Raw genomic sequence first — 26,636 nt, 5'->3', positions numbered from 1 at the left:
AAAGAGATGCAGCAAGATAAAGAAAGAGGGGGGGGGGAGACGTGTACCTATAATTTCTTTAATAATACAGGATATCTCTCCTGCGAGATATAACGAGATCGAAGTAAACGGCGATTTCCTCCCGTCGATAGCGCAAGTCCTCCCTTTTAAGCTCGAGATCGAAATCGCCGAGATCACGCCACGGTCTCTCTCTCTCTCTCTCTCTTCCTCTCTCTCTCCGTCTTTCTCCGGAGCGCGACTCCATTTCTTTTCCGCTGCCGCGAGGAAGAGATCATGCGAGAGTTCGCGCACACAGCGGCGACCCTGGGGTACCTGCGCGAGTAGTACCGAGTCGGCGTGTCGGCACGGACTCGGCGGTAGCGGAGATGGAAAGAGCGTGCGAGCTAAACGGAGTCTTGGTCAGGGCCGTTGGCAGGCCGGGGTCAACGGCCAGGCGGCGCCTGCCTGCGAGATCCACGATCGGTTGAGCGCGAGATAGTGGGGCAGGTCGTGCCTGCGACGTCGGGGAAAAAGGAAAACGCGGATGGACGGCGGAGAAAAACATTCACGGGGGGGGGGGGAAGGGGGAACGTACGCGTCGCGCGTTCGCGCTTGCTCGCGCGAAAAACCGTTCTTAGGCCGCTCGTTAAGGCCCTTCTACATTTTACTGTGTGAACTGCGAGCCGACCGGACACACGTCGCGCGACGACGATCGCGAAAGTTGACTTCGACCGTTCCGAAGGTGAAGCGAATCTCGGTGGCACGGTCTTCGTACCACCGACGCTTCCAATTGGCTGTCGCTGGGACGAGTTGAAACTGTTTAACTAAATCTCGGCGATTGTTACCAAGTTCTTCCTTCAGTGTATTCGTAACGATCCAAGTTCGGCACGCACGGTAAAAAATTTCGTGTCGGAAACGCTTCACTGAAATTTTCGTGTCGCTTTAACATGGAGAATGTGTGAAAAAGTACATAAATATATGGTTGAATTAATACATTCAGCTTGTCAATATATGTTGACACCCGCACTTTTTGATACGTATTAAAGTAACTCAGCATTTCAGTGGACCGTTTTTAACACAAGCCTTTTTTACTGTCCACTTGCGAAGTCCAGAAGCAACTTTTGTGACGTCATCGTCGCGCTGGATGTCGCGTTTTCCTGCGATTGACACTGCGACCGACGCGGAAAGATCTTCAGGTCTCGTCGCGGTGCGTCGACGTTCCGAACGAAATTTCGCATGAATACACAATTTTCACCGTCATTACGGCGCCATTAGTCATCGCCGATCATCATTCTGCGGTATAACAGTATTTTATATAATATAAAGGCGTCGCAACACGTTCTTTTTAACCCTATGAACTCGAATTTTGCAGAGAACACTATGCGTATTCTACGCTTCCAGATGAAAAATCCTCCGGTCGACGCGAGGTAAAGATTCGTACGCGCTCCAATCGTGCGTCCCGACTGTTCCGCGCGTTTTGCCCACTTCGAATTAATCATGAACGTCGGAGTGCGTGCGAACGCGCTCGTAAACGTCGCCGCGAACGCGTCATTAACGACGCATTCTTCGACATCTGCATCCTGGCGGGCGGATTTTCGCGTTATTATCGCGCCGTTAGTCATTACGGACATCTTTCTGCGACGCGCAATATCACTTTATACAAGAGAAATTATTAGGAACGCGAACCCGCGAGCATACGAGCAGCATCTGCGGAAATCACGATGTCGTGTGTCCCACTGGGACCTTCTATCACGGTTAACGACTGCTTTCGACTTTAATCGCGAAATTAATGTTTCCGCTTACACACTTACTGCGACTTCGTTCTCGTAAAAGTGCGATCTAATCGGACAAATCGTTGCGCTCGTTTGCTCCTTGATGAGTCGCCTGATTATTCATTTGCAATATTTATGAGCCAAGTGCCAACGAAAGTCGCGCAAAAATGTGTGCAGCGCGAAATTTTAATTCGGTATCTCGCAACTGCATCTCTTCCTCTCTCTCTCTCTCTCTCTCTCGCTCTTTTGGAGAACTCTACGCTTCCGAACAACGCCGTAGCAAACTTCGCCGACGATCGTAGCAAAAAGCAATCCCGTTCGTAGAAGAGAGGATAGTCGTGTCCGATCACGATGTCGACGACGACGACGATGAGAACGAGTCCGAGGAGCGTGCAAGTTACGCCGCGGTGACGTTGCATTCGAGGACAGCGTATCTCGCTCGGGCCCTCCCTTTCCTCGTACAAATTGTCCATTGTCGCTGGATCTTCGCGGACGCTAATGGGACCCTGATATCGGGTTGTCCGCATCGCGTCGAGCCGATTCCGCGAAATCCATGGTACCGTGCCGATGATCGGGCGAGGCTCGTCCCGCTCGTGCGTCGCGCACCGACACGAAGGTCGCTGCCGGTGCAACACACGGTGCAATTACACGAATCATCCGGGGCAGTCGGCCAATAAAACCGAGCGTTATCCGGCGATCTCGCGCGTACGGAGTTCCCTAACCTTTCCGTTGCCTTCGCAGGCTTCGATCGTTCGCCGTGTGCGGGGCGGATGCTCGAGTGTCGATCGCTGCGAAGAAATACCGGGATCACGCAGGTGCGTTCAGCACATTAACTGCCAAATAGCATTGCGTGCGAGAAATTTTATTTACGAGTTAGCTCGGACGTTAGATCTTTCTTGTGAAAATCCACGTTTTCTTTCTTTTCTGGATTTTGCTGAATAACGAATATAATGTATCAAGAAGCGAAGGAAATTTCCTGAAGGAGGGAGGCTTACTTCACGAGCACATCTTATTTCCGTTTATCATTAATACGTGGATCCCGCGAATGACGCAAATGAGAGGCCAGTTTTTAAGGGCGTATTTACTATTTCCGCGACGAAAGAAATAAAGACACGGCGGAGCCATTGGAGCAATCTCATTCTCATACTCATCATGAGGACGATAAGGATGAGAGTGAGGACGAAGATGAGGACAAGGAGGAGGAGGAAGGAGAGAATATGGTGAGGGGGGCGGGGATGAGAAGGAGGATGAAGGCGAGGAGGAGGTTGAGGATAAGGATCCCCATCCTCCTCTCTCTTTTCCTCACCCTCCTTCTTCCCCTCATTCTCATCCTTCACTCTTATTTTCATCCTCATCCTCATCATGAGAACGATAAGAAGCGAAAGCAACAGCGAAAGAATAGAGAGATTGAGCTATACTAATAAGCGCGCGATAGCAAAAGAGCCGGAGATAAGGCGAGCACGAAGACGACCGCGGTGTACGAGAAGGATAGCGGGAATGTCATAAAACTGGACGGTTCTAATCTGCGGAATGCGTTAATAACTAAAACGCGAGTCGGTTCATGCGCGATACACACGGCGATAAAAATGCTATCACGAGGGGAGACGCGAAAACTTGCGTAACGATCGGATGTCGATTCGAAAATGAAATCGGCGAGAGCGCGACTGAAAATTCATCGTGCGTTTCGCTCGTTTCCAGTTTCGAATGCGATCTGGGAGTGCGCAACGAGTGGTTAAGCAGCGCTGATTTTTACGGTTCAGGACGCCGCGAAACTACCGTCTAAATTGTATAAAAACATGCCTCGCGCGCGGGAGAGGATACTAATTAGTAGAGCGGTAATTATCGTTGTAATAACAGTCTTAGATCGGCAATTTATCCGGGATTCGGCGATAAGCCGGCATCGAAACGTGGGAAATGAACGTGACACGTAATGAAGATCGCCACGTGTAACAGCTAGAAAACGCTGGAAAATGTATATCCGGCCGTTTCTGTCTATTTTGAATGTTAATCGTACGATAAGCGCGTTATCACACGTGAAATTAATTAGAAGGCACTTTATAAGCTGACGGTTAGCACATGAGATAATATTTAACGCAAATTAACGCAGCGGTGCGCTGTTTAAACTCATTGCTCCGACAAACGTGATACCCCGAGACGAGATTTTAATTTTACATTACATTAAGTCTACTTGGTCCTATATTAATTCTTCATTAAGTCTTCTATCGTGTTCCATTGACACCATAAATGGAAGATTATTATGAAGGCTTAATAATGTAGAACTTAAAATTTCTCCCCAGAAGGTTCTCTTCATAGCATCAAAGAAATACTAAAAGTGCTCTTTGATTTTACAAATGGGAACTTATTTCTGTTTCCTCAACTTAAAGGTTTAATGTAAGAAGTAATATAAGACTTTCGAAAGATTCTAAAATTTTGTAAAATTTCGACTCGGGACCACAGACAATTACAGAATTTTTTAACGGGATTAATATCAAGAGAATCTCGCTGAAATGCGCTGAAAGTTAAAAACGTGCCGCGAACCGCTCGACGAAATACCAGACACAGCGAAAAAGCGTCGCGCTATTTCCTAGAAACAAATGACTAGTAAATTTCACGGAAGAGACCCCTCTATAGAGCGCGAACAGTATCGGAAGACGTCACGCTTCTCTGGCGTTGAACTCTCCGGATCGAGAGCTACTTCGTCGCCGTGGCGGCGCAGCTGGCGTTGAAATCCCCGCGGCACAGGCGCGGATTCGAGTGCGCTTTCCCAAGTTGAAATTTCAGTCCTTTAAGTCTAATTTAATTCTACGTTAAATGTTCAAAGTCTTTTATTCTGCTTCTTTGATGTTGCAAATGGGAAAGTTATTGCCGTTTTCTCCATTTGAAGACTTAATGCAGAACTAAAATCGTGAATAATATAGAGGAACTCTCGAGGACTGAATTTCCTTATTATGCTTCTTTGATGCTACAGTGAGAACTCATTTCCATTTTATCTACTTGAAGACTTAATATACAATTTAAAATTTCAGCTCGGTTTCCAGCGCTCATCAGCGCTTCACGACGAGAAGAAATCTACCCGCGCGCGCGTCCGTCAATCACGAACTTGAATTTTCGAAAGCTTCGCAGCGTAGCGCTTTGCGCCGAGCGATCGGAGATGAGATACGATCTCATTCCCTCTCTTTGTGTGCCTCGCATTCCTATTCGACAAAAAAACGCAACGCAATCCGGATTCCGAGGCGAGCAGGTGCCTAATTTCGGTGATTCCGCATTCGTAAATCAGGAGAGGTCGACGTACCGGCGCGCGGATGACTAACGGACATACCAGCATGAGCATTCGGGACACGTAGATCGAGTACACGAAAATTCGACGCTTATCTTGGCGACGACACACGGCGTTCCCGTCGAAAGCAGAACCTCGTGCGCGCGCAAGCACGCCTCCTTTACCATTCCGTATAGCTTAATTAGGTTGTAGACGGTGTCGAAAAAATGATCGACAGACGTTACATAAATTATAGGCACAGCTCGGCGCTGTGAACGACCGTGTGTTGCGGCATCGAAGTCTCTGTTACGGGCGTCCATTTTCTCGCGTTCAACTAAGAATAATCTCTTCGACCTTGAAGGGGCTATTTCGTGCGCGGCGTTGAGTTCTCTCTCTCTCTTTCTGTCTCCTTCTTCCTTTTCCTCTCCTTTTCTCATTCGTTACGCGAATGCAAGGTTAATTCACGAGGCAAATCAACGTCGCGAACGAGACCGAGAATCGAATCGCACGCCGCTTAAAAGAGAAATGAGTTTCGTTTTCGCGCCCTCGGTGCCGCAGCCGGTGCGGTGTGGTGGTGCGTACGCACACACGTGCACTCGTCTCGCGTTTTAAAGAAACCGTACCTTTCGCGGCCATTAGCGCGCAACAATAACCCTTTGAAGCGCCGTGGCTACGACGAACGACTATTTCATACGCTTATGTAAAATACTCGGCCGAGAGAATCGTCGTTGCACGTTCCTCCCGCGAAATATAAATAGTGTACGGCTGAAAGAAGAAGAAGAAGATGATGATGATGATGAAGAAGATGATAATGATGATGATGATGATGATAAAGAAATTCGAACGCATCGCGTTTTATCTCACGTTGGAACAGTTATGTACCGTACCGAGGCGTGGGTGGGTGTCCTCCGAGAGGTGAGAGTTCCACCTCGCGGCGGAGGTGCGCGGAGATTAATCACCTCATCCTTGAGAGACACAAGACCTTCTCTCTCCTTCCCCGAGCGTAGCTCGTGCGCTTTTGTAACGACCGCGTGCTTATTACCGCGCGATTGCTCAACAGCTACGGCCCTGACTTTGAACCGAGAGCTCTTTCTCTCTCTCTCTTTCTCTCTCCCTTAGCGTGGGAATGGCGGCCACGAGAGAAGCGCCAGCGATCGGCGAGGAAACTTTTTATTTCGAGCGCGCGATTCGCGTCCTCGTCGTCGCTCCGAGGCGCGCGAGTCCTCCGACCCCGAGATCTGTCTCGAGATGGAGGAAGAGAGAAAGAAGAGAGAGAGAGAGAGAGAGAGAGAGAGAAAGAGGGGAAAAATAACGTACTCTCTTTCCCTGGCGGAAGTTGCAACGCACTTCCGTTCTTTTGCGGAACCACTGCACTCGAGATATCCTCGCCGCGGGCGACGAGATCCCCAGGTTCCCGAGAACCCGGAGGTTCTCTCGCCGCCGAGGCACCGCCGAGGAGGAACTCCGCTCCGCGAGTTCGCGGACGTCCGCTCAAGTGCCGCGGATAGTCGCTACACTTCTCTACGAGCGGGATCGTTAAGCGATCCTCCTTCATCCGCGAGCCTTCTCAGCCGACCGACCCGTCTGGTCATTGACACTTTTTACCACGCCGAGTGCCTCATCGACCGTGCCCCGCTCGTCTACTGCTTACTCGCTTCCGTACATACGCGACACTTCGCGCACCAGACTTATTTTAGCACCAGGAGAGGTCGCACGTACCTTGAGCACCTGCTATCCACTGAGATACCGCGATCTCGAGATTCACCCCCGGTCTCTGTAATCACTCGATAGCTCCGATCTCACTGGGTACCGATTAGTCCGTCTTATTTGTTCCCGAAGCACCTCGAGCCTCCGAGGAGAGTCCCTTGTCTCGCGGACGAGTGGACGACGTGCGTGACGATGATGGGAGAGAAAGAGGGAGAGACCGATCGATCTCTCGGACGGGATTTCGACACCGGGTCGCCGATATCACACGCGCGACCGTGAACACTGTCCCGTTCGGCCTTGACGGTAAGGAGAGAAAAAAAGACGCTCCTGTTGGCTGGACTGTCGGCACGGCTCTGTCTTCCAGGCAGCGCATCCGCCTGACTTTATAAACCGGCCGAGTCGAGTGGTGGTCGCGGCTGCTCGCCGCATATAACCGGGGAGCGATTGGAGAACGCCGCTTAAAGGCGGCCGACGATTGGCGCACGGATCTAGCGGTACCGCGGCTCCATCCTGGGGGATCGACTGCCTCCGCGGAGCCGCGGTGTTTCCATGCGTCTCTCTCCTTCTCTCGCTTCCTCTCCTTCTATCCCTTTCTCGCTCCTTCCCTCGCTCGCCTCCTACAGCCGGCTAGTTACTCGACGTAATTAGGGAACAGTGACATTTTACCGTTTTTCCCCTCTCTCTCTCTCTCTCTCTCTCTCTCTGAGACTCGAGCCTCCGATCTGTTCTCGTCGATCGCCCTATCGGTTATTGCATTATCGTTCAAGAGAGAAAGAGAGAAAGGCGTTTATTGATTATTCTAAGACAAGCTCTCTTACAAATACTTACATGTTTGGCAATTGGCGAAGTGCAGATGGAAAGAAATATAAAACTAAAAAAAAAAAAGAAATTTCTCTTAAGTCAAATCAATGAAAATGTCGCTGGTCTGATGAGTATTCTACCGATAATCAGTAAATATTCACTAATTTTTTTGTGAAAAATCTTCCACTTAACTCTTTTGTCAAGTCGCTTCACTGATTTTAGCCAGCGAAAGATTCACTACAAATCTCTGTTAGCGTCCTGTAACAGAAATATATGCATATATATCGTACACGCATTCAACCATATGTCGTATTTGACGTAGTTCGTACAGTAACAGACTCAGAGCTAGCTAGTTTCGAGTTCGAGTCTCGTCAGATCAAGTGTGTTTTTCAAATACGATATAAGTTAAATCGATTAAACCCAATTGAGAAAATTCAGTCAAGCTCATCGACAGTGCCTTAAGAACGGGATTAAGATAATAAAAAGGAAGTAATAAATAGTATCTTTTTCCACTGTCTCTGTAGTTAGATTTCTCCGATGGAAACAGCTGCTATTAACAGGCTTTTGCAAAAATTTCACTGATTTGCTATACTTATAATTACGGCCGGTATTTATAGTCTGATCTTGTATTTAAGATCATTATAAATTCATCTTCAGGTGCTTTGCAACCAATGAATCGTACAGTATCTGAAGATGAACTTAAGACAGTCTTAAATATAAGATCCGACTGTGAATAACGACCTATGATCACTAGTGACTATTGACTGCTTCTCGGTGATAATACGCTGATTGCACTTTAGAGAGTACAAAAGGGAAAGAAGAAAAAAGAATAATGAAAGAGAGAGAGAGATCTTACCGCGACGCTGCAGGCTCAGGGATACACAGTGCAAATCGAACAGAACGACGGCGCGAAGTGTAACGCCTAACGAGGAGAAATCGACTTTGAATTGTGATACGCCTCCGCAAATAATGCTCTTGATATTCTCGCGCATAACTGTAGCGGACAATTCTATAGAAACGACCGTAGAAATGGAAATAATAATAATAGGGGAAAGTACTCGCGAGAGAGGATATATCGTTCGGCGGATTCCAGAGGATGCGTGCGCGCGTGTTTTCGATTTTTCTCTTTTTCACTCGCCTCTTATTAGGTAGTCGGGATGGAGGTCGCGCGCGCGCTTGTGAAATTCCCCGGATGGCTGGCGTACACGCGACGCGCCGGCCGATTTTTGGAGAACGCAGAGGCGACGGATACCGATCGGCCTTTCGGCACTTAGCGCATACATTACATTACAATTATGTTAATACATTCAACGTTGGCTAACGAGCGATGTTTAACGCGAGGAGCGGTCATTACGCGTGCCGTGCATTACTCCCGTGCGCGAGGACGGCGAGGATGCGTACAAACAGACGGAACGATTCGTGGATTAAAATAAACCGAACTCGAAATAAACGCAAAACGTGTCGAACGGGCGAACCGACGGTGCCGCGGACGTATAATTTTCAGGCGAGCTGAAGCGCCGTTCGCGCGGCTTCACGATCGCCGGCGAGTCCGATGATTTTTGCGAGACGTCGCGAGATCGGGAGACCTCGACTTCGACGGCCTCTATGCAGCACCGTAAACGTAATGGCGGTCGCGACGTAACAGCCGTCGGTCCGTGAAACTGTTATCCACGAACTTGAGCGGCGCGAGGGAGTCGATAGGATCTCTGCGCCGGCGATGGAATGCCAGCGGTAGACCGAAATCACTATCCTCTCTCTCCGATCCACCGACAGAGAGACAAAGAGTGAGAGAGAGAGAGAGAGAGAGATCCCCTCGCGATTTTCGCCAAGTCCGCCGGAATGGACTTTGTCAAACCACATGCTACGAGACACCGTACCGGCGAGCCCGTACAAGCAGTTGCGGGGAGACGTGAGCCTTGAAAAGTATTATCCGCATGCTTATCGCGAGATTCCGCCGAGGAATCGCCGTCCCTTCCGCGCAAGCGGTCTGAGAACTTGTTCCCGCCAAACGTGCTTTTCTGATTTTTAAGCTGACAATAACAAACCGTGTAGAAATATCTTCAAATTTTCCCCACGTATAGTATAGATTTCGATCACATTGAGAAAAAAATACTTAACAATTTATTTTGTGAAGATATAAAATTCATATTTCACGGAGATAAACCTTGTTTCTCTGCGAAATAAGTCTTATTTCTGTAGAAGAAATCTGATATCTTTATGCTTTTTTCCCCACTTAGAATCGCATATTCCAAATTTGAAGCGTCACACACTTCCAACCGAGAACCCGCGTAGATTTCTCGACTGGAATCCATCATTATTTTGTCAAGTCGGATCGGACTCCCATTAAATCCCAAAAAATTTTTCACACACGGGAACGTTACACGTGACACATTCATGTGAGGAAAACGGAATTTCCGAGGAATCGAAAGGACTTACTCGGCGCTACCAGACTAGACCCATGCGTTATCCGGCGCGCTCGTGTGCACGTGTGCTCGGGAGACGCGGTTCTTATTTACACAGACGTAAGGCACATCTTGAAAACGCGTCTCAAGCTGCGATTCTAAGCGCGGGGCTGTTCACGGCGGATGTCGTAATTTATTTTTAGAACGGGGGACCTCGTCTCATCTCGTCTCTCGCGTCAATCCGCGTCAGATCGGTCGACTCGGTCCTTCGTTAGCAGGTTGTCTCGCTTACACCATCGGCCCGATTAATAGCAGGACGATTTGAATTTACGAGCCGAGCGCTGAGAAGCGTATCTGGTTCACCGGAACGCGCCGGCCGACGTCGTCCGATCGTTAGGTATACGAACCGATCGTTAAGCGAGGGTATTTATATCGCTGCACGACCGCAACAACTGCGAACATTATGAGCCGTATCAATGACAAGGGATCGACTTTTACGAAGCCGGGGAAAAAAGAGAGGAGAGAGAGAGAGAGAGAGAGAGAGCATCACTTCCGTCGCGATATCGGACGGTACGATCGTATGATCTCGCCGATAGAGGCGGTCGATTTCAAGCTCGGGAATAACTGTAAAGACTGGTGGGTACCGATCGAGGGACGCTTTGTGGGCTAACGCAATCGCAAAATTATGCCGCCACGTGCGGTTACGTCGATACACCGCGATTAAGATTAAACCCGAAGGAGGAAATTCAATTAAGATAGGGAAGGCTCGTTAGCTTCCCGCGACGACGACGACGACGATCTCAGAGAGACCCAGGTAAATGCTCATGAGCTTCGAGATCGCTCCGTAATAAAACCCGCAGAGGCCGCCGCCACCGTTACACTTTAACGCGAGTGCAACGTATATCACATTTCTATACGGATATGTGTATGTGTGTGTGCACATATCGGCATCTCGGATGCCTCTCATCGACGATACCGGGGTGTAATTGATCTAACGATTAAGTTGTATCGCGAGGGGAGACCGTGAGCGTGCAGGGCGTCGCGAGAGGGAATACACAGGTGACTACGTGCATTGCGGAGCGGCCTCGCGCTTTGAGGACGTTATTAGAGGCTGCTGGAGCAAGGAAATCCTGCGAACAATGTCGCAGACTCGTTACCCCGTTGCCCAGAGTTTTTCTTCTTCCAGGAAAGACCCGCGAAACAAATTGAGGATCCCCTCCCGTGGGATTTAATGTCAGTCGTTACGCACACGCGAACATTGTTACCCGGCTCGCACGGGAGGGAATTGTCGAAGGAAAACTGAGGGAAGAACCTCGGCGCGAGTTCACCCACGTTTCCTCACGGGAGGTCGCGCTCGCCGGAGTATCTCGCTCTAATTGCTCAAGCGGGACACGAGGCTAATGATACGGATTAAGGAGGAATCGTGGAACGCACGGTGCGCCACTTTCCTCTTTTGTCTCCCGCTCTCCTTTCTTCCTTTTCTTTTTTTCGTTGGCGTTGTTACGAAATAGATGGATATTCGGTTCACTTTTGTCCGCGTCACGAGGACGCGACGCCTCGCGATCGCCGCCGCCGGCGGAGGACAACGACGACGATTCTTCGCCGCGCCGTGGAAGCGATGATGAAGCTCCCTACGCGGATCCGCGTGAAGTTGGCCATCCATAAGAAGCAACGTAAACACGCTATCGCGGCAAAAAGAAGCGACTGGCACTTTCGTCGGGAACAAATCGGGTTACGGCGATGATGAAGAGCATACTCGAGTCGCGATTCGTAACCGAGGGTTAGCGCTGACCTTGGATGGCTACCGTCGTTGATTATTCAACGACGCGATCTCTCTCTCTCTCTCTCTCTCTCGTTCTCTTCCTTTCTCTCTATCTCTTTCTCCGTCCAGTCGCGCCGTCATCGAGCCTGTTGCTTTTTTTTCCCGCTTCATCCTCCTCGGCTTAGAGACCTTCCTCTCGTCTCCCTTTTATTCTCTACCACGACTCTTTTCCCGTCGGCCCACCTATAGATATCTCTTATAATCGCGGACGCTGCGCACACTGTGTAACCATTAGAGGCCCAGGATCCCTTTACGGCCGGTCCCTTCCTGGTAGCGATTTTCGTATTACGTCCGTTTCTCTCCTTCGTGGACACTGGCGCGGGCTCCCTCTCGAGCGAGTCCCCGCCGTCGACGTTCTTCGACGAAGAAGAAATCGCGTTCCCGAGATTCGCTCGAGATTTTTACGCAGCGAAGCGCGCCTCTACGTTTCGTCGCTATAACCAAGACGATCCCCTCTGTCCGATACTCGATCTGGTAAAAAGAGACGACAGGAATCGCGAATGGAGCGACCCTTACGGAAATATTCCACCGTTCGTAGCGCGCGAAAATGTTAAATTAACGCGAATCTTCGTGCGGGCCGTCTGAAACACGTGATATCTCATATATGTCAAATTTAACGAAACATTGTTGATTGTGTACTCTCACTTATCAACTGAGAAACGAGTGTCGGGAACGGGCAATTTCCTCAAAAATACTCGCGCGCGCTCGTCGTATTCCTTCGCTTGATAGACCGCGCGTGCCTCCGAGTACAAGAATGTAACAATGATGAAATAGGGGAGAAACGGGTCACGTGAGGGGCAGAAACGGTGAAACGGTTTCCGCAAGGAGATTTCCTCTGGAAACACAGATCGCCGCCTCGATCGCGCGGTCCTACGACGAGAGTTAGACGGTCGCGCAACGCGGCCATGAAGAGTACCGTAGAAGTACGGGGCGACCGAAATCAACGACGCGCTGGTCAGCCTAAGTGCCTAACTGTAGCGTTTTATGCTCGTTGATCTAACCGGTGTGTCGGCGTGCGGCACGAGCGCGGTGTCCATATGGTGCTATGCAAATGGGCGTTCCTATCAATCTAACGAAATTAGGTGTCTAACTGTAGCGTTTTACGCTTTGCTACGCTCCTTCTCATACACGCGGCCGGGCTTCGAATGCGCGCGCTTGATACACGCGGCAATCCGCTCGTGTTCGTTTTTAACACGAACTCCGAAGTAGGTCGATCTGCTTAATTGCGATAACGAGGCGGCGAGGATCTAATCGAATACGCGTCTCGGACGCGTGGACTCGCGCCCGTCCGATTCTCAGAGCGAGGGAACATCAGGCGAGCGTCACCGTCGAGTCGCGCTGTGAGTGCGCTCAGCTTCAGCTCAATGTCCGCTTGGAGTACGAAGCTTCAAGTCGACCGGCACTTTCGTCGAGAGTCGAGTCTCGTTCGAGACACGAGTACGGGAGAATCTCTTACCGGCGACGAGCGAGTTTTTCCCCTCCGAGAGAGCGGCGTTCCCGCCGCTTCTGTCGCGTGCAAGACGCCGCCGTTCAATGCAATAAAATATATTAATAGCTCATTGTACGAGTGTATCCTTGCCGCGTAGGGATGCAGACGCGTTTACCTGCACGCGATCATTACATCCCGCGCGAAAGTGTTACGCGCATTTACTTCGGCGAAAGGGATCGGCCGGCCGTGTTACGTCTTTCTCAGCCGTACGGCCGCAGCGCTGGACGGTGCGCGCGAGCTGCCGATCGTGCGAAGTTATCCGGACGATGATCGGCTCGGGCAGGTTAAGCGTCTAACTGCGGCGTCCGCGGTGCTTTACGAGCTTGTTCGCCGCGCGAGCGTGTGTGGGCGTGGAAAACGCGGCAAGCAGCGGTCACGAAAGAACGTGTGTACGCGGCGGCGGGGTTACCGCGGGGTTAACTGCCTAACTGTGGTCCCCGAGATTTTACGATCGTTTTGCTGCTGTTGCGAACCGCTCGCGAGCGCGCGCGTGTCGTATCGCGTGCACATACTGTTGGTCACAGGACGGTTGCAACAGTTTCCTCGGGTTTCTTTTTACACGTCCTGAGACGCAAGTAATGCGGCGAGCCTATGATTTACGAAGGTGCGCGCGACCGATAGTCCCAATTACACGTGCACGCTCGCAATTTCGACATATACATATCGAATTTTGACGGCTGTCCGCGCATGTACGTGAATCATAGGTTCGCTTCGTCGTATTCTCGATGTGTTCTGTGAGTTATTGTACTTCGAGAACGACCCGGGCGATCTCACGGTGAAAACGGGTGGCTGGGAACTTCCCGGGCTAAAACGAGCCCGTACGGCTGGCGGATTTCAATATTTTTCCAATTCGCCGCGGTAACGATCGAAAAATAGGCCGGCGTCATTCATCTTCGCGGTCGCGCACACCCGCGCCTCCGCGGGCAAAACGTCGTTTACGCGTTGTTAGCTTCAGATATTAAAGAAAGGCACGCTCTCCGCGCGAAGTCGTTAGACGTTACGGCAAAAACTGTAATACTCGCGAAGCGTCACCTTGAGCGGGCGCAAGCGCGCGAGTGCAACAGCCGATCCCGCCACGCTCGTTAGGATCGGGCGTTACACGTTATTGTTGTTGAACTCCGGGTTCACATTTGATTCGCCCGATCGCCGCCGCGCGCGGCTAACGCGCACGTCGGGGAAGCGAGTGTCAGAAGAAAAGGCGAGACCTCTCAGTCACGGTTCTGCGATCCGCGAGACGCTTTAATCCGCGAATACTCACGCAGCGAGGAGGAGGAGACGCGCGCGATTCACTCGGAATGTTTCAGCGAGTGAGCGAGTGAGCGTGCGGTACCGTCGGGGAAATAATCCGGCGTCTGTATTACCACCACCACCGAGCACCGCACATCACTCCGCGCGAATTCACCCGTCGCCCGATCGATTCGTACAGTTACTTTTTAACGGCGATATCGGCCCGACGGAAACCGTAAGACCGCGAAATTAATCCGACTTCGACAGTCGGACGTCGTCGTGATTGAAAGCCCGAGTAAAAAATAACTACCAGGTGCCGATTTTTGGTGAACGGTATCAGATGACCGGTGGAATGCTGAGATAATAGCGATGTAAAACATTCTCGATTCTCAATACTGGGATATTACCGATTCCCGGCTAATGATTGTTATTATCGTGCAATTATTAATACAACGACTATACTGTGGAAGGGTCAGAATACGGCTGCTTATTTGTACCTGCGGATGTCCACGTTTAATGTTATATGAGATGAAAAACAAGACAGGCTCGGCTGCGCGGAAAAAAAATTCGTATCAATTCACGACTCGTATTATCATATGTAACTCAGAATATGTAATCTTATGTGATGATATAAGCCGGAATATGTAATCTTTCGATGAAAATGACATATTACCTTAATGTGACGATAATCTTACGTGAAGATCTTGCTTGCATTAAAAAATTCTATATAATTTATTCCGCTTGTTCCGCTGCGTTAGTATATTCCGCTAAAAGTATATTCTTGTTTTGTTCAAGAGTGATTTTCAGAAAATTTCGGTAGAAATGTATCGGACAGAAGAAACGATATCTTACAACTAAAAATTGTATCAGTTTGAAGACATTTTCTTCTATTCAACACCTTTTCCTCTCAATTCGTGAAAATTAATCTCGAACGACATGAATATATTTTTAATGGATCTATATAGAACTCTTTCATGTGTAAACAAATTTTATTTTCATATAAGATCGCATATTCTCGCATATATATGTGTGAGAATATGAGTCTTAAATTAATACTAATTTTCTTCCCGGGATTGAACTCAGGTATTCCGCTTGCCAGGCACCTTTTTACTCTACTGAGCCATTTGGGTTCCACGTTAACGATATCTCCTGCTTTCTCTTTTATTTTCCTTATTTATTCATATTGTAATGTGAAATCCGTATTCCAGTACTGAATTGGTATCTCGCCAGTCTCCGGTACTGTCTGAATGTATACAATTTCCACACGGATGTTTCCTTCATTCTACGGAGACAAACTGAAAAGAGAAAAAATCGCGAGAAATATTCTGGATTTCCGTCGATCCTGAGGTAATAACGTCGCGAGCAAGTCGCCCGATCATAATCAGCGAGGCTTTCTCTCTCGAACGAGAGAGAGAAAGAGAGAAGAAGAGGAGTCCTTCGGATATCCGCCATTAGCATCAAGCTGCGAGCGATGAGACGACGGGCTAATTAAATTGATCCGAGTTCTTCCGAGGGAAAAAGCGAAAGAACAATCTAATCTAACGAGACGTCGGCCTGATGAGGTGTCCGTCGGCGGACGAGCCCGGCGTTCCTCGTTCACGTCTTTTCTGATCGTTCGACCGTCTGGCGTTTGCGATAGAATAGACGAGCGCGAACGCCTCATGATCATCGGGAGTTATAGCTGATTAACTGGAGTGGCTGGCGATGCAATAAACTCGCCCTACCTCAGAATGGGTCTAACTAATGCGATTTATCGAGCATCGGGTTCGCGTTTGAAATTACCGGAGCGCGCGCACCCCCGGATCATATATTGTTGTCAACAACGCTGTTGCCGTTGCTGCGGGAGCCGGCGGCCCGGCAAGGCGCTCGGCAACGATACTAATTGAATTTATAACAGATATATATAACCGCACGCGGTTTGATTTGTTGCATCTGCGCTGGGGAGGTCTCTCTCAATTTGCATGCGAGTTTCGCGCGTCACGGCGAAACTGGTTTACAGAAACGCGCCTTCGATTAGCGCGTCACCCCCTCCCCCCCTATCGCCATCTTGATTTTCGTCATGTCGGATCTCGCGATCTTCCACGGCAAATCGCCCGTTGAAAAATGAGTTTGCTCGGATCCACCTGACGATGGACGTACCAAACGAGTTTCAGTTCGGAGAAACACAATCTCTAGTTCTAATGAGGCAAATTTCGTTTCTGTAACCGGAAATTCTGTCTCTTTCAATCAAACCGCGTCAGACTGTCCACTGTCAGGTATTATTATTATTATTGTTTGATATGGGAAAACAAATGTTTCGATTAAAGAACCGAAGCTTGGTCCTTATAACTAAAACATTCTCTGAGCCGAACCTTTTTCATTCTCCGTTTCGGAGAATCGAACCTTTGATTAAGAGAACCAAGCCTCGGCTGTTATAATCAAAACATTTGTTCGCCCGCATCCAAACGGGAATGAAATCAAATCAACTAAGTGGGTTTCTCAGACTAATCTTCCTCTCGCTGAGGTCCTATCCTTCATTTCCTTTATCCAGCTATTAAAGCTCGCGGCATGTTTGCGATCAGGGAGTGCTCGTCATCTTCAGGCGGATCCAAGCGAACTTACTTTTCAGCGCCGAGAGAGCCGGTCGGGGAGCGCAAGCTGCTGGAAGAACTCATCTCCCGAGGGAAGCCCGGGAGAGGCGCGTCGCGCAAAATCGGACGATTGAATGCGCGCCTCGATAGGAATCGATCACCGTTAAGCTCGCCCGCCCGTTGTATCCGCCTTACCTGTCGCGGCGAATTCTCACGACTCGCCACGTACACGCAGAAGGCCGCGCGCGAAGAGGCCGTCGGGCACTTCTTCTTCCGCGAGAGCGGGGAGCCGCGAATAATCGAAAGGAGCGGCGGGACGACTGCGTGCTTCCTATCCGTACCGCGGTGAGGATATTTTTTGCCGTCCAGTCAAGGCGATTCGTTCCGCGCCGCGAATCGCGCCTGTCGTTCCGGCAGCCCAGGAAAAGATCAGTCCCTCCGTTTCGAATGGCACGAGCGATCGCACGACCGGCGAAGCGGCCACGCGGACGCTCCGCAGTGAAAAATCGCGCTGCCCAGCCAGTTCAGCGGGACGCAACGGTCGGAAGTTTCCTGAGCTAAGATCCGAATGCTTCTCTTGGATTTACAAGAATAACACGATCTCAGCGCAAGAGTGTAATCCAGAAGTGTGTACAATCGAGCATGATGTCATCGAGAAAAATCAATATCGACAATATGAATATCTTCGATTAGATCGAACGAAATTCATATTGCATTGCGCAACGATCACGGCTCGAGAGGCTACGATCGCTTCTCCGAAATTAGGACGGAGTGGGCCGAGAGCGGGCGAGTTTCGGCGGAGGTTTTCGGCGGCCGGGCCGGCACCACGTTTCGATTCGCTCGATGTGTCCCGATACCGTTAAAAAGAGGCTCCCGGCGAAATCGCGGAGGCACGAAAGAGGCCTCCGCGCAACGGGAATCTCCCGGTGAGTGTGGGACCATGAGGCGGAGGAAGTCTCCGGAAGGAAAGGAGGGCTCGCCGGCGCTTAATTCGCGTTACGTTACATTCCGTCTCGCGCCCGAGACGTCACGCAGGTCGCCAACGCGCGCTCGTTAATAGCCATTTCGCGGCCCCTGTTCCGCGTTCGTCCTCGTTGTTCGTTCGTTCCCGCCGGGGTGTCGGAGAGCGCGATGAGGCTTCCGCGTGAAAATCGCCGGTCAAAGTGGAAGATACTTCGCACGTGCATGCCAACTTCCGGAGATCGCGCGAAGGTCGACGGTAGTGCGGACGGTAGATCCGCCGCTGGAAAGTGACCGGACGGGTTCCGCTCGTCAGCCGTGCGTTATGTCATTATCGAAAATCACCCCTCGACGGGGCTGCTTTAGACGGAAAGCCACGAGGTATCAGTTTTCCCGTCGGGGATAGGAGTTGGTTGACGGCGTACCGAAGGAACGTCTTAACGAAACCGTTTAGCGCGAAGCGCCGTCGAGTGAGGTTGAATCAACAGGTGCGTCTCTCTCCTTCTCGTGAGCTTCAATCGGCCGAGAGAGAATCGAGGTGATCGAACGGGGAGCGACTGGGGCGCGAGTAAATAAATCTCAGTCGAAGTTAACGAATCAATATGCCATCTTTCTCTCTTTCTCGGATGATATCATCGCGCCTGCAGATTCTCCGGCCGTCGATCCTCCTCGCGTGTACACACGGAAGGCACACGGAGAAACGCCGAAAGCGAAGGAGAGCGGAAAAGAGAGAGGGCGCAGCGTGGCGCGGCGCAAAAGGAAGAAAATCCACCCAGATATTCCCGCCGATTCCAACAGCCGTTCGTTCCTCACGATTTCTTAGTTCCTTCGCATAAGTTTCCTCCTCCGCCTCCTCCCACACCCGCCCCCGCTCGTAATCACTATATTTTAGTTCGTCCGTTCGAGAGGCATCGACTCTCGCGTGCGGCAGCCAATGGGGTACCAAGGCGGCTTTCCACTCTTCTGGGTTCAGGGCCGGTCAAGGACTCGCGCGATGCTGCCACGGCGGCGGCGGGGCAGCGACGCGACTCGCGCAACGTGCGGCCGCAGCTCTCTCTCGGGTGGGGAATCCGCCTATCCCTCCCGCGCTCTAAGCGCTCGATTCCTAACCGAGACCGGGCGCTTAATCTTTCGCGTAGGTCGTCGCCGGCGATAATTATGGTTATTACTCATTAGACCGTAAATTACCGAGGTAACCGAGGTTACTGGCACTCGCGCCGGATGACGATGGACGCCGGCGCGGCGAAGAATGCCGGCGCGTCCGGAACCCCGGGAGAGAATCCGCCGAGCCGCGCGCCGGATCCTGCGAGGATCCGTCGTTGTCGGATCCTACAGGTGGATTACTACTCCGATTACGATGGACGCCTGCTCGGTTATTACGCCCACCGGTTCGTCGAAGAGAAACGAACGGAGGGAGGAAGAAGTTTTTGCCGGCGACGGGGACGACGGTCGCGAAGGACGCGGAAGACTCGCTCCTCCGTTCGATCGTTCCGCCGGAGTTTCTTGTCCCGACGAAAGGACGACTCGCCTCTCTCGACGTTTGATTCCGCCTCCTCCTCCTCCCCCTTTTCCTTCTCTTTCTTCTCTCGTCGGTTTTCTCCCGTTTTCCTCACGATTCCTCGACGAGCAGGGCGACGCTCGTTTTCCGCCGTCGCGCGGATGCGATAAAGACTTTAAGAGCGCCGCTTATCTACTTTCATTACAATTATCTCGCTCACTAATCTTCACGGCAACTTCCGCTGTCCCCGTCGTTCTCACATTCTAAGCCCGTAGTCCCTCGCAGCGCCTCGCTGCGCGCAATAAACACCGAAGATCGATCCATCGGACACGGGCCGACGACCGTTTAACAAGTTTTCCCCGATGCGCTCCCCCAGACGGCGTTCCCGCGTTTAGCATATCCGCTCTTATCCCGTCGCATCTGCGAAGTAATGTTACCGCGTATCATATATCGGCGTAATTATTGTGCGCCGCGAGAGACCGCGCGCGCCTCCCATGTACTTACCGCCCTCTTCCCTTCGACTATGGCGAGAGAGAGGGAGGAGGGGGGAGAGAATAATCCGCGGCCACGCGACGAGAATAAACAATCCCGATTGAAGCATCGATGCGCTAACGCCATTCAGTCACCGGCGCGAAAAAAGTGAAAACTGCTTCTTGGCGGAAAAGTTGACGAAAACGTGACCTTTCAAACATGAAAATAGCGACGAAAAGTGACATTTACGTTCAAATTCTGGGAATAATTCAGGTCGTCCGAGCGAAAAAATAAAAATCCTACTTGACCGGGTTTATCTTTGGATAATTTAACACACAGCGAATTCCTTCATATATAATAAATAATATTTCGTACTTAAAGTCGGTCCTTGTTTTATATTAATAAGAAATCAAGTTTCAAGTTGCTGAGAAAAATTCGAATTTCGACTTCGCGCTTCCCTTCGCTGTTCAGGTGCAACTCACCGGCTCCGCCAGATCCGTGATACGGTCGAAGGATCGACAGGGGCCGCAAAAATATACCGTAGACTCTCGTATTGAACAAATTTCACGGCACTTCAGGAAGAAAAGTGACTATATAACGACGCATTTCAGACGATAGTAAATTTCTTAGTGACTCGTCAAGAAAAAGTGACGGAAGGTCGACCGGATGGCAGCGGCGGCAACGCTGATGCGCCTTCCCTGTCCGCTTCGCTCGCTAATCTCACGTCGTCGTCGCGCACGCGTCATCGTCAGCGTGACACCGACGAAAGGATTGTTTTCCTACGACGATAATGCGCGCTCGAGACGGACGCGAGACACGTCGCTCACACGTCGCCCGACGCGAATCGAGGCGCACGCAAATCCTCCGCGGTCTCGACGACCATGTTCAAGTGGAGATAATTGATTGCTCTCCACCTGTCGTCCCGCGCACGCGCAATCGAGCCGTTCTCTTCGAATGGTCGATCAAGTGCGCCCGCGATTTCACCGCGACATCGGAGCTTCGTTATTATCTCCCTCACAGTCACGTTCTTCCAGCGTGTGCATATACAATCCTTTGCTGCCCTATAAATAACCCTCCTCCCCATCCCCTCTCTCTCTCTCTCTCTCATCGTTTCGATTCGTCCACGCGTCGAACTAGACGATAATTGTTCCACATTCCGCACGATTCGTTGGCACCTGCGCGCGTCTCCGAGTCAGGCAAGCGTGTGACATCCATTGAACGTCTCATATGAGTACGTAATAACAGGCTCGCAAGAACGGTGGTCGTTCTGGTCTTCCTCCTTCTTCATCGTCCGCATCAAACTGCCTCATTTTCACGCGCGCTCTTCCCCCCTCTCTTTCTCTCGCGCGCCCCCCTGCGTTCGCCGCGGTCCGCTTTTCTACGACGGGTCTAAAGATGATTTCTCACCAAGGTCACGCAGTCTGCCGCCGGAACGGGTCTATTTATAGACCGCGGCTAAGTCGCGGTAGCAGCTTCAGCGCTGATGCCGCCGTAGTTGCGCCCGGCGATGCAGCCAGGCTCTATCGTTCGCGAGAGAGGGTCGTTTGGCCGGTAACTACGACCGGCGTTTTAGACGATACGGGCCGATCGAGTGTTCCCGTTGCTACCGTAGGTAGCATAAACCGAGCATGAAAATCACCCGAACGAGCTCTCCGCCTTAAAAGGGAGGCGGCCGACGACGGCGGCAGTGGTTACATAAAGAGACAAGTCGGACCAAGTGGACGGAGCCGGTGCGTCCCGGGCCCGAAGCGCGGAAGTCGGTTATGCGAGAGCTGTAGATCGTCGCTTCCACGCAGGCTCTTTCTTTCTCTCTCTGCTCCGCGAAAGGCGCTGCGTCGCAACCGCTCGATTCAAAGGGATACACGCGATATCCTGTCCACCGGGCGCTGCCAGCGAGTGATGAATGCGAAGTTTTAGCGAGCTGGCCAGCGAACGAGCGAACGGAGGAGCGAGCGAGCGAGTCCTGGCTAGGCTCTTACCGCGGCTTACCGCGGCCAATCCCGCGCGCCTTAGATCGTATCCCTCGGTGCACAGGGCAGCGGTGTAACTTCTTTCACTTTTTCGCCCCTTCTTTCCCCGCGAGGGAGAGAAGGAGAGGGCGCATTCAATAGAGTTATTGTCAGTAGCTGCGAGGATGGCAGAAGGCCTTCCGTTTCAGATGCTATCGGCAGCGCGCGCCTTCGAGAGCCTTGCAGCCCGGCGCATCCCGGGAGGACGACGACGTTCGCGGGGGATTTATGGCTCGCCCGCTGATACCTCGCGATCTACCACTTTGCAGCAAATCGCGCGAGATTATCGCGACGTGGATTACAGCGGGCGCTCGAGATTAATCACGAGGAAGAAAGGGAGCCGCTGATCGCGCGCGGGTTTTACCGCGCCCACCTGATAATACCGTTGACGTAGCGCGCGAAATCGCGCGCGTTTTAATAAACATTCAGCCGGATATTTATCGTTTTGCCACTCTCGCTCTCTCTCTCTCTCTCGTTCTCTCCGATCTATTCGCGGCGACTCGGCCGAGGAAAACGCGGCATTTACGTAATAAGCGTCGGCCGCAAAAACTGGCCGCGAACTCAGCCGATACAGCTCCTCCACCGTCCCGCTGCCGTAATCCACCTTGTACTCCGCTATAGCGTCCGCGACTGACTTCTGACGTTACGTAATCCGACGAGCAAAGCAAACTTCTCGAGTACTGCGCGCCTCCCTCTCTCTCTCTCTCTCTCTCTCTCTATAGCTCTCTCCTCGGATGCGCCTCTTGGATGCACTTTGTTATTCAGCGGTTCTGTGAGCGCGATTTGCAAGGTGTGCAACGCTCACGCAAATCCGCAGCACAGAAAGACAGAGAGAGAGAGAGAGGGGGGGGGGAGAGGGAGGGAACAGCAAATACCCCGGCAAAACGTACGCAGCTTCGTGAGAGCGCTTCTGGGTAATGCGCAATAACTTCGTTGCGCTCTATCACGGCCCGGAAGCCGGGCGCGCGGTATGCACTCTCCACTTCATCGAGTCGCGCTTATACATGCGCGTATCTTCTCTCTCTCTCTCTCTCTCTCACTCTCTTCTCCTCAGTTCTCCTCTGTCGCTCGCTTGCTCCTCTCCTTCTTCGCGCTCCGCGAAAGGAAACGCTCGTTCGTAATGCCCGATTCCGAGAGAGGAGCGCGATATCCTGTCGGGCTGGTTGCCACCGGCTAACAAATGCGAAAAAAGTTTAGCTATGCGTTTCTCGCACTCGGAGTTCGCAATTTACGCGTCTCGATTAATGAAAACGCGGCGACTCTCGCCTCGCCGCGTCGTCTCGCAAAAATACGCGAGCACCCCTCCCAGTCCCTCCCACTCGGGACGCGGTAATTTACGCGGTAATATTGTATAAGTTAATGCTCGGCGATATTTACGTCGTCGCGATTATTGCAGCCAGGCACACACGTTATCGGGGAGGGGGTGCAACCGGCGGCGTCGCGTCCGCGAGCCCGCGATCGCCTCGAGTGATTTTTCCATCTGCCGCTCGTGGATTAATTCGCGCGATCTCCCCGCGCGCGAAAGATACTTATCCATTCGGCGGATCATTCGCGCCGATTCATTAATCGTGCCGATAATCACCGGCCTAACTTATCGCGGGGTAATAATATTTAATTAAATTAAACACGAAGAAGCGGCTGGAGAAACAGAGAGATGGATAGATAGATAAATGTGTTTATTTATATCTACGGCTTGAGTCCCCTAAGATCGTTAAAGTGTAAATAGGGTATAAATAGAATTACATCGGGGGAAGGGCTAGATAGATAGGTAGATAAACGTACTCAACCCAGGGGCGAGGCGCCTTAAGGCGCATTATGTAACGAGCTTAATTAAAAGAATATAGATAACTGGTTGCGAGAGTCTGGGATGTGTGCCCGACAAATTATCCGATCGATAAGCAGCGCGCGATGCGTCACGGTCGTGCTCGAAAGTGTGCAAACTTTCCACGATGCAGGTCGATAGGCGAACGTTTAGCACAGATTCATCCGTCCGTCTGTCCGTACGCGGACTATCCACGGTTATTTCCAACGCGTCGCTTTGCTTCGCTGTCGTTTCGAATTTCACGGCTCCGTCGGTCGTGTCGGTTTCACCCGCTAACTATCTCGACTATTCTTGACGATCCCCCGACGCACCGCGAATCCGATTTGTCCGTACCTGTTTGAGTCGCAGCTGTCACGTCGAATTCCAGAGCGTCTCACGCGGCTGCTCGCGACTCTCTCGTCACGGTAGACCGCAGCCCGTCGCGCTGTTCCCCTCTCCCCCGCGGGATCGGGTTAATCGATTTCCGGCCAATGACAGAAGCGGACGCGCTGGTATCACGCTTTTTATTAAATAGGAAGCAAAAAATCGCCTTCGCAAAAGCAAATACGGATCGAGACTGATGGTAAAGTAAGTTCCTCGGTTAGATTTCCTGACGTGTCTTACGTATTTGTATTCTTTATTATTAGAGCAAAAGGTGATATTACGGTCCCCCATTTACATGCAGTACAGTAATATTGTCAACAATCGATTTTAAATTAAGATCGGAACGATTATATTCGTTAAAATATTGTTCCATCTACCCTGGATTTTATTTTATCACGTTACTTATTTCGATTTTATATTACTTTTGTCTTATATTACATTTCACACTGTCCTTATTTTAATTTATATTATTATCTTCATTATTATCTTCATATTAACGTGCCTCTCCTCGCGATATGTACGAAACGTCGAGGAAGCACGCGAATTCCTTCCTCCTCGTAATCACGATTGTAGATATCGAAGTCGAAAGCGGCGGTAAACTTGACGGAGGAGCTGAGACTATCGTCGGTTCGCGAGATGCGCGCCTCCGCGAGACCGTAAAAGAGAAATTAACATGGCTCATTGTCACGGTTAAGAGAATAATCCTTGGTAGATTGGAAAAGTGATATATCGCGCGTGAGAAGTGAAGCCTGCGAGTGAATGATCGCCGCGGGGAATAAAGTGATATTCGTGTCAGAGGGGACTCTCACCTCGTCGAGAGGGGAGACAGCAAAAAGGAGAGGGAGAGAAAAAGAAAAGTCAGTTGGATTCCTGCGCATCCCGCGAAAGAAAAAGAGAGAGAGAGAGAGAGATCCAACGGTGATAAATTTAATTAGCGAGCTCGCCGCCACGCGATGGATTCCTAGTCCGTTCCGAGCGGGGAGCCAATAAGGGTGGGGAACTTGTTTACAACGTGTCACCTGAAAATAATCGCGCGAGCATCACGAGCTCGTTCAACGGGCGATTCCGCGCGGAACGAGCCGAGCGATCGCGCTTCGTCTTCGTCTTTGAGAGACCTCCCCCCTCGGCAGCCCTTTTTCCCCGATGCCGCGGTGTATCGCACGGTAGCTTCTTAGCGGTCGCGCGGTAATTAGCGGCTGCGGGACGCTGTTATTAGGCTTATCGAATCGTTTATCGCTCCCCGTTCTTCCTCGCGCAGCCATCGAAGCCGCCCTTCTATCCACGTCCATCGATAGTGATACATTCTATTTTCATTCCTGGAAGCCCTCGCTCATGGCCCTCCCAGAAGAAGATCGCGCGCCTCGCTCTCTCCCTTCATTAACCGCGGCGTAACGAAGGGAAAAGTAAAAGGGCCGGTAAGCGCGGAGTCGCGCGGCTATCTTCATAAATCTCGGCGGCGATACCGATTACGTAATTGTTTCTCGCGCGGAAAGTTACAGCGGCCATCCCCTAACCATGACTAATGACACTCAATTCAGGAGTTGCCTCCGAGGCGCGCGTGCGAGCGATAGTGTCTTTCACAGAACCCCGGCCATAAAAAGCAACTCTCATCCGTATCCGAAAGAGAAGAAAATGGTGATTACGTAAAAAAATACGCCTCAATTAACTCCCCCCCCTCAACCGTTTCGCTGTCCGCGTGTCAAGTCGAACTGTACTCTGTCGGATAAAGACGCTCCCTCGTCTGGTCGGTTTCGTGGCGACTTAGGGGGAGGGGCGCAAACCGCGCGGAAAAAAAGTCGAACCAACGAGAATACTCGCTCGAATATCCTCTCATCACACTCCTCCGTCTATTTCAACTCGTTAATTTTTCTCATCTCACTTGGCGCGCCGACAGCCGACGTCGGGCTCTCAGCTAACGGCGAGCCGAACGAAATGATTCCGAGGAACGAGCCGAGAAACGCGATCAACTTATCCCCCCCCCCTCCCCCTATCCCGCCGAGCGCGATTTCATTTCATCAGTGGCAAGCAAATTTTTCGAATACAATACATAAATAGAATCGATCAAAGGTACGTATAATTGAAAAGATTCAGAGGCGAAATCATGCGTAACACCTGAAGAACAACGAACAATAAGAAAGAATACGTGATAAAAGAGATAAATTAGAAGAATTCACTCTTTAGAGTAAAAGAATACATATCCAATTGAGTGAAGCACTCGTTGCGAACGAATGAAACGTTCGCTTCACGGCTGGAGAGGAAAATTCACTCTTGCGAAGAATGAATTGTCACTCTATTCCGAGCGGCAGTATTTTCACCATCGCTCGGAGTGGATTCTCACTCGTTCGGAGGTTCGCTCGAAAAAATGTCGCGAGATAAATGAGCAATAACTGAATTCTCGTTCTTCCGAGAGACAAAGAATCGTCGTCCGCAGAGGGATCTCGCCAAGGGGATAAGAGACGGTAGGGAAGGTAAGGCCGCCGCGTGAGGA

At 51.0% G+C, this 26,636-nt stretch overlaps 1 protein-coding gene across 1 annotated transcript in view; it reads right to left on the bottom strand.

Annotated features, from left to right (window-relative positions):
- LOC106750471 overlaps positions 1-6,806 on the bottom strand; it is a 54,989-nt gene extending 48,183 nt beyond the window's left edge. Inside the window, exon 1 of the mRNA XM_014630850.1 lies at positions 6,727-6,806. The gene's annotated coding sequence lies outside the window, so the exon portion shown is untranslated. The remainder of the gene's footprint in view (positions 1-6,726) is intronic.
- Between the last annotated feature and the right edge of the window lie 19,830 nt (positions 6,807-26,636).

Source organism: Dinoponera quadriceps, unplaced genomic scaffold (assembly GCF_001313825.1).
Source record: "Dinoponera quadriceps isolate SergipeBrazil2010 unplaced genomic scaffold, ASM131382v1 scaffold5784, whole genome shotgun sequence".
Lineage (NCBI taxonomy): Eukaryota > Metazoa > Arthropoda > Insecta > Hymenoptera > Formicidae > Dinoponera > Dinoponera quadriceps.
This window is presented reverse-complemented; position numbering and strand designations above follow the sequence as displayed.